This window comes from Lithobates pipiens, unplaced genomic scaffold (genome assembly GCF_037356315.1).
Source record: "Lithobates pipiens isolate NorthernLeopardFrog02 unplaced genomic scaffold, aLitPip1_a1.2 Scaffold_10, whole genome shotgun sequence".
In the NCBI taxonomy this organism is placed as follows: domain Eukaryota; kingdom Metazoa; phylum Chordata; class Amphibia; order Anura; family Ranidae; genus Lithobates; species Lithobates pipiens.
Genome location: NW_027507686.1, coordinates 84,770,725 through 84,778,906, shown reverse-complemented (window position 1 = coordinate 84,778,906; position 8,182 = coordinate 84,770,725).

Below are 8,182 nucleotides of genomic sequence, written 5' to 3'. Positions count from 1 at the left end.
AAATTTAAAAATGAAAACAGATGCTTATACTTACCTGCTATGTGCAATTATTTTTGCACAGAGCGGTCCTTTACTTCCTCCTCTAGAGTCTCCCACCGGCATTCTCCACTCCTCCTTCCTGCTAGCGCCCCCTCAGTAAACTGTGTGCTGAGCAGGGCTGGACTTACCATTGGGCTTGACTGGGCTCAAGCCCATGGGCCTCGCCCAATTGGGGGTCCCGCCGAGAGCCGAGTGTGCTCGGCTCCGCTCACAGTCACACCCAGTCCTGCCCTCTGATGGACATAACACAGGGACTGGGCGTGGCTGTGAGCTGAGCCGAGTACACTCGGCTACTCTCGGCTCCGCTCGGGACTGCGAGAGGACTTGAGAACCGCCGAGATACACAGGACTCTGTATCTCAGCGGCGCCATTTTTAAACTTCACGCAAAACGTCCCGTCGGAAGTTCGTCCATCACTATCGGTGCATCCTGAAAGAACATAACAGAAAGGACAACACTGTACACTATACACTTCGGTTTGAAGGGCAAAATTCCGTTGTTAATACAATGGAATTTCCTCCTTCATAGACACATGAAATATCTCTCTAATATGTTCTAATTATTTGTAAGAGAAAAGTCCTTGTCTACCACTACTCCTTTCCTGCCGACTCACGCCACCTAGTGGTCAGAGTCACTGTAACTTCTAGTCTCTTAACAAACAGGGCACGGTGGACTAAGAGCCTGAAGAACTTGACGTGCATCTTCCTGTACAACTACCTGCCTAACTACCCCAGAGTCCTTGTGAATTGCAGAAACACTGAAAAAGTTGAAGACACAAAGAAATTCTTTCCCTTGTGCATCAACAGCAGTGATGAAGTAAATGGCACTCTCTTTATCCGGTCTGCATATTACAACTTTGTCACAATAGATGTGCCGACCATAGCTCCAATGTAACAAACATCCTTGAAATCTGTTCAGTATTTCCTATGTGAAAGACATCTCTCGCAGTGACTCTGAGACTTTAAGCTGGTCCTGAACATTTTTCTCATGTCACTTCCTTTACAATGTCCGTGACTTCGCCCAGTACGAAGGGGAAGTCAAGTCCATACTCTGTTGCCACCTGCTTATATAAAGTCTCAGGGGCTCAACAACCCCGTCATCCTCGGGCAGTGTCCATGCACCAGCAACAGTTCAGTTCTAGCATAAAAGATTTAAAAGTCTAAAACCTTTACTCGTGATAACCTCGGCTCGAAGTACCAATCATCCCCCTCATCAGAGCCGGTCTCCACTGATGAATCAGGCGAGGAGTCTCCGGCCGGTAGATAATTGTCTGTAGTGACACTTGTAGTACCCCACGGCTTACATTTGAACACCTTCCCCCAGATATCTGACCTTGGGGTGCAGGAGACAGGCCTGCCTCTGCGGTGGTGGGATTTTCTGCTCTGCTCCTCCGCCTGAACGGGCCATGCTGCAGCGGCAGCCTTTTTCCACGGGGCCTCATCCGTGACCTCTGAGCGGGTTTCCTGGGCTTCAGAAGGGACAGGATCCCTCCTAGTAGTCTGAGCCCCGAAAGACGACACTTGGGCAAATCCGACAGACTCCTCTGTGGCGACACACGTGGCCCAATTGTAACGGAAGGCCGGGGGTGGGATGGTGAGCTGCTCAACCTGGAACACATAGTCCCCGCACTTCTGGCATCTTGGGAATGGCAGCGGGTTGGCAACCAGTCCATCGCATCTTCTGCACAGCATCTTGAGGGCCTCAACCTCTCCTATTTTGCACAGGACAAACCTCCCCTGCTGCAGCAACCGAATGCCCGTATCTGTAATCACCATCCCAGGCATCTTCACGTTCACCGGACCCCTCACTGTAGGCATCCTGGGTCCAGGCGCTGACTGCACGTGCAAAGACTGGTACATTTTCAGACTTTTCTCCAAACTCTGAGAAAATAGACTCACTTCTTTCTTCCACAGCACACACACGGTGCCTCGTGCGGGGAAAAGATCAGCTTGGACTCCTCCCACTGGGAGCTGGCTCCTGTGTAATTTTGCGGCCTTTTGATACAGGCTCTTCCCATGCTTACGCACCTCAGTGAAAGTCTCTCCAAAATGGCGCTGATCTTTGTGGCACAGTTCAAAAACATTCTTCACCCTCTGTTCCAAGGCCCTGTGAGGTAACTGTAAATCCCGGACTGTGAGCCCCCACGTGTAGTGGCCATAATCCTTTGTAGGGCGGCCTTGAATTACTGGGCTTACTGGTTACCTCCGCTTGGCTTGTTCTTCCACGTCTAGGGGTTCCCACGGTTGATACCCAACAACTTGAACGCTAACACAAATAAAGTCCTTTTTGAAAGGTTTTATTTTGCAGTGATAACATCCAATAACACATCTCTCATGGGAACAGAGGGCACGGGTGAAGAACTCCAGTACCTTGAACTGCAGGTCTAACAAAGTCTCTAATTCCACCCAGAGAGTAGCCACTTGCAGCTGGGTACTTCAAGGCTGAACATATCTCTAGCCAGAGATCATGGCAGTCAGCACGTTGATTCAATACTTGGAGTAATCCTATGAATGTGTACAGGTTGTAACCAAGAGTGAACAGGAACCTTTTTCCTCAGTACCTAGAACGTTCTCTGTCTCCTTAATAGTACTGGAAAAAGCGTGCATTCTTCAATGTCCTTCCCAACTCAGTAACCAGGCACTTCTCAGGATGCCGCTTGTTTGCCCTCCTCCGAAGAGTCCTCCCCCGGTCACTTCCACGAGCTGCAGTGACCCTCCAAGCCGAGAGCACACCCGGACATCTTGAATCCTCCCTCAGTTACTGCGCCTCGGACCAGCCGATTCCGAGACTCGGGAACAGACGGATCCCTGCCCCAGACCAGACGGGTCTATTGGGGGTAACTAACAGGAACATTTTGCGTGATGTCGGAAACCCCCTGACTGGGACCCCTCGCGGGGCTACCCCGGTCCTGGAAAAACAACAGACCATACGGGCCTCACAAACTCCTCTCTCTAAACACGTGACCCCAACATCTTAAGTACCCCTTCCCAGACTCCTCAGTGAGGCCCGGTACTCCCGCTGATGGGCTCCGAGAAGGCTGATACCCAAAATGTGCAACCAGGCCTGGTTCTGGCCTGTCATGTGCAACTCACCACACACAACCAAGCAGAACTTCTAACATAGCCCAGCCAAACTGATGGCAAAGTCAACCTACATAATTAACCCTCAGAACCCCTACTGTTCTGAGGCAAAAAACTAAATTTACACCTGTGTGACACTTTAGCCAAAATGTCACCCACTACAGCAATATGGTGTGACCAAATCCTTATATTGTTTGATAACGTTGTTTGAAAGTGTCTAGGTGTTTTTAAAAAACCTTGCTGGAAATAGAAATAGATATAAAGACAGTATTACTCTGTCATACATCAAATAAATTAAAACAGAAGGAGAATTTTTGCATCAGATGACTTCAGTAGCTAAAGCTGTAATAGCATGTAATTGGAAAAAAGAAGAGGCCCCAACATTAATAGAGTGGAAATGTGAGATGAGTGAGATGTTTTTTTTGGAAAAGCAAATAAGGCAAGAAGGATATGTAGAGAAAAAAATCTCAAAGTATTGGAAAAAATGGGAGGAATTGGGTACCTTGGGGAATTTGTAAGAATTTTTGTAAAAGAAGGGAAGGGGGGGATGGATGGGGTGGATTTTATGTATGTTGTGTTTTTTCCTTTTTTTATTGTGGGGTAATTGTTGAATGTAAGTTTCAAAATATAAAATAAAGAGAAATTTGAAACAAAAAACCTTGCTGGAGGTAAATGTTAGTTTTTGCATGTGTGTGCTGTAATATTTTCATTCTGTTGTATGGTCTTATGGCAGCACCATCTTTATGCATTTTTTTAGGGTATGCCCCCCAAATATCTTGTTTTTCAACATCAGTGCCTGACCTTACAAATGCCCTTCTGCAAAGGGTGGACCAACTCAATATTGAACCCTACAAGCTAATGCCCCATACACACGAACGGAGTTTCTGACAACAAAACCGTGAATTTTTTTCTGAAGGATGTTGGCTCAAACTTGTCTTGCATACATACACACAGTCACACGTTGACGTACAACACATGCGATGAGCCGAAAAAAAGGAACGTTCAATAGCCAGTGCGGCTCCTTCTGCTTGATTCAGAACATGTGTGAACTTTTGTGAGACGGACTTGTGTACACACGATTGGACTTTCCGACAACAAAACTTGCCGGAAAATTTGAGAACCTTCTCTCAAACATTTGTGTGCAGAAATTCGGACAGCAAATGTTCGATGGAGCGTATACACAGTCTGACTTTTCGATAACAAGCTCACATTGAACATTTCCTGTCGGAAAATTTGACCATGTGTACGCGGCTTTAGACTGGGATGCCATTAAAGTTCATGTGCATGTAAAGGCAGATGTCTCAATACTTATGGTAATACAGTGTATTTTGACCTGTCTGAGTTCAGGTCAAATGTAGAAGGTGAGTGCATTTCCACCATAGTGGAACACTTGCGATATGCATGGTAATTTGCAAAGGATCTGAATATCTGCATTATTTCACGTGGAGGTGTTCTGTACAATTCATCACCAAAGATTTTGATTGGACACTTTAGGAGAAGTATGGGCTTTAAAAAAAGCACAAACATTTAGGCCTCATTTACAGCCACTTTCAGGAGCGTCAGAAGTTTTTTATACACCTAAAAGATGCATATCTGCATGTTATTCTATGTGTCCATGCACACACAGGCTTTTAGGAGCTGTAATTGGCATAGGCGTTTTCAAGCTGTAAAAAGAGCCAGGGCCAGTGCGTTCTAGAGCAGCAGCATTAAGCTGTAAAAACGCCTGATGTGCCTAAAAGCGACTTAAGGGGTGTTAACGGTGTATACTGCATTAAGCTGCGTCAAGCATTTTTAAGCTGTAGTAATTGGATTTGAGAGTGGACAAGAGAAGAGGGCAGAGAAAGGCTGCTAAACGCACATTAATGCCAATGCAAAATGCTTCTAAAAGCGTTTTTTTACAGCTGCTTTTTCCTGGTGTCAGAACTTGCTTTGCAACTCATTGTTTCAAATAGGGATGAGCCGAACACCCCCCGGTTCGGTTCGCACCAGAACTTGCGAACGACCCCCGCGTTCGGTACGAACGTTAGAACCCCATTGAAGTCTATGGGACTCGAACGTTCGAATTGGAAAGTGCTAATTTTAACGGCTAATATGCAAGATAGTGTCCTAAAAAGGGTTTGGGGACCTGCCTCCTGCCTCAGGGGACATGGGTTACTGCAAAAAAAAGTTTTAAAAACTGCCGTTTTGGCGGGAGCACTGATTTTAATGACGATTAAAGTGAAAAAAAAAAAGTGAAATATTCCTTTAAATATCTGGTTCCTGCAATATGGTTGAAAATCATTGAGAAACATGGCATGGGTAGCCCTCCCTGCCCATTACCAGCCTATTTGGGTCTTGTACGCATATTAAGGGGAACCCCGTACCCATATTAAAAAAAGGAAATGCGTGTGGCCCCCAGGCCCTATATACTCAGAACAGCAGTATACAGGCAGTGCAAACAAGACAGGGACTGTGTAGGTTTGTTGTGTTAAGTTGAATCTGTTTGTCATTTTCAACCGGTACATTTTTAAAGTGTAGCTCCAGTCAAAAAAACTATCTTTAAGCTTTTTGGAAAACATAGGGAAGGGTTATCACCCCTGTATAATTTGTTTTGTCGTCCATCTTTTTTCATCTCACTTGCTGCTGTCTCCTTGCGTTTGCAAGTAGGAGATGTTTGTAAGTTGGATGTTTGAAAGTAGGGGCCTGCCCTATATTATAGCGGTATGTACTGGGTACAGAGCACGCAGACAGCACGCACTATCTCCTAACACTACTGACTGCAAGCTCTATTATTAACCACTTGTTAGCCCAATGTTTGCATAAAGTGAAAGATGAAGTTATGCTGAGTAAATAGATATCAAACATGTCACTCTTCAAAATTGCACATGCCCGTGGAATGGCGCCAAACGTCGCTACTTAAAAAATCCCCATAGGCGACGCTTTAATTTTTTTTTTACTGTTTACATGTTTTGAGTTGCAGAGGAGGTCTAGGACTAGAATTATTGCTCTCGCTCTAACATTCTCGGCGATACCTCACATGTGTGGCACATGCGAGCACATGGGGACATGGGCGCTTTAATTTTTATTTTATTTTTTTATTGTTCATTTTACTTTATTTATGTTAGTTTGACATTTTTTTCCCCAAAAATATATTTTTGATCACTTTTATTCCTATTACAAGAAATGTAAACATCCCTTGTAATAGGAATATGGGGTGACAGGTCCTCTTTACAGTGAAATCTGGGGGGTCAATATGACCCCACATCTCACCTCTAGGCTGGGAAGCCTGAAATAAAAAATAAAAAAAAGATTCTGGCTTTGATCGTACTGGCGAGTTGGTAGAAGCACCGGAGGGCGGTGAGGGGTGGGGGGCGTCTATGGCTGGGTATTTCAGGGTATCACCGAGTATGGCTGGGTATCTCTGAGTATGGCTGGGTATGGCAATTTATGGCAGGGTATTACAGAGTATTGGCGGGGTACTACAGAGTAATAGCGGGTACTGCAGAGTATTGGGGGTACTGCAGAGTAATGGCGGGTACTGCAGAGTATTGGGGGGTACTGCAGAGTAATGGGGGTTACTGCAGAGTAATGGGGGGTACTGCAGAGTAATGGCAGGGTACTGCACTGCAGAGTAATGGCAGGGTACTGCAGAGTATTGGGGGTACTGCAGAGTAATGGCGGGTACTGCAGAGTAATGGCGGGTACTGCAGAGTATTGGGGGGTACTGCAGAGTAATGGGGGTTACTGCAGAGTAATGGGGGGTACTGCAGAGTAATGGCAGGGTACTGCACTGCAGAGTAATGGCAGGGTACTGCAGAGGCGGCTCTAGGATTTGTGAGGCCTTAGGCGAAACTTAAACATGAGGCCCCAATCACGCCCATAATGGGAAAAAAATTCAAGCAATAAAAATGGCTACAAAAAGATACACAGATCTAGCACACAGTTCATCGGCACCACTTCCAGGGCACCCTCCGCACCCATCAGACATATGCAGCCATTAAAACATCTGGGGCCCAGCAAGGTGGCAACCCCTCTAAGAATTTCCTGTGTCTTGGAAGAATAGGGAGGGGATGTCACTGAGTCATTCCACATCCACAGAGGAAGTAGAGTGGGGGGATCCCAGCACAGTGCGGGGGGAGCAAGAGAGGGGAAGGGAGACAGAAAGGAGGGGAGGGGGAGCAAGAGATTGTGAGATATAGGTGGAGAGAAAGAGAGGGAAGGGAGCAAGACATTGTGAGTGAGAGGGGAGGGAAAGTGGGTGACCGAGAGAGGGTGAGAGGGGGGTGAGAGAGGGGTAGAGAAAGGGTGCACAAAAGGGGGAGAGAGAGGTGGAGAGAGAAGAGGGGGGAGAGATGGGGGAGGGGGAGAGAGGGGGAAGGTAGAGAGAGAGAGGGAGGTAGAGAGAGAGAGAAGGATGGGAGGGAAGGGAGGAGAGGAGGAAGGAAGGGCAGAGAGAGAGGGGAGGGCGGAGAGAGAGGGAAGGAAGGGCAGAGAGAGAGGGGAGGGCGGAGAGAGAGGGAGGGAAGGGAGGGAGAGAGGAAAGGGGGGAGAGAGGAGAGAGGGAAGGAGAGAGGGAAGGAAGGAAGGGAGGGAGAGAGGGAAGGAAGGAAGGGAGGGAGAGAGGGAAGGGAGGGAGAGAGGAGAGAGGGAGAGAAGGGAGGAGGGAGGGAGGGAAGGGAGGAGAGAGGGAAGGAATGGGGCAAGAGAGGGAAGGAATGGGGCAAGAGAGGGAAGGAAGAGAGGAGAGAGGGAGGGAAGGGAGGAGAGAGGGAAGGAAGGGAGAGAGGGAGGGAATGAAGGGAAGGAAGGGAGGGAAGGAAGGGAGGAGAGAGCGAGGGAGGGAGGGGCAAGAGAGGGAGGGGAGGAAAGAAGGGAGAGAGGGAGGGGAGGAAGGAAGGGAGAGAGGGAGGGGAGGAAGGAAGGGGGAGAAAGAGAGAGGGGAGGAAGGGGGAGAAAGAGAGAGGGGAGGAAGGGGGAGAAAGAGAGAGGGGAGGAAGGGGGAGAACGAGAGAGGGGAGGAAGGGGGAGAAAGAGAGAGGGGAGGAAGGGAGAAGAGAGAGAGGGAAGGCAGGAGGGAAGGAAGGG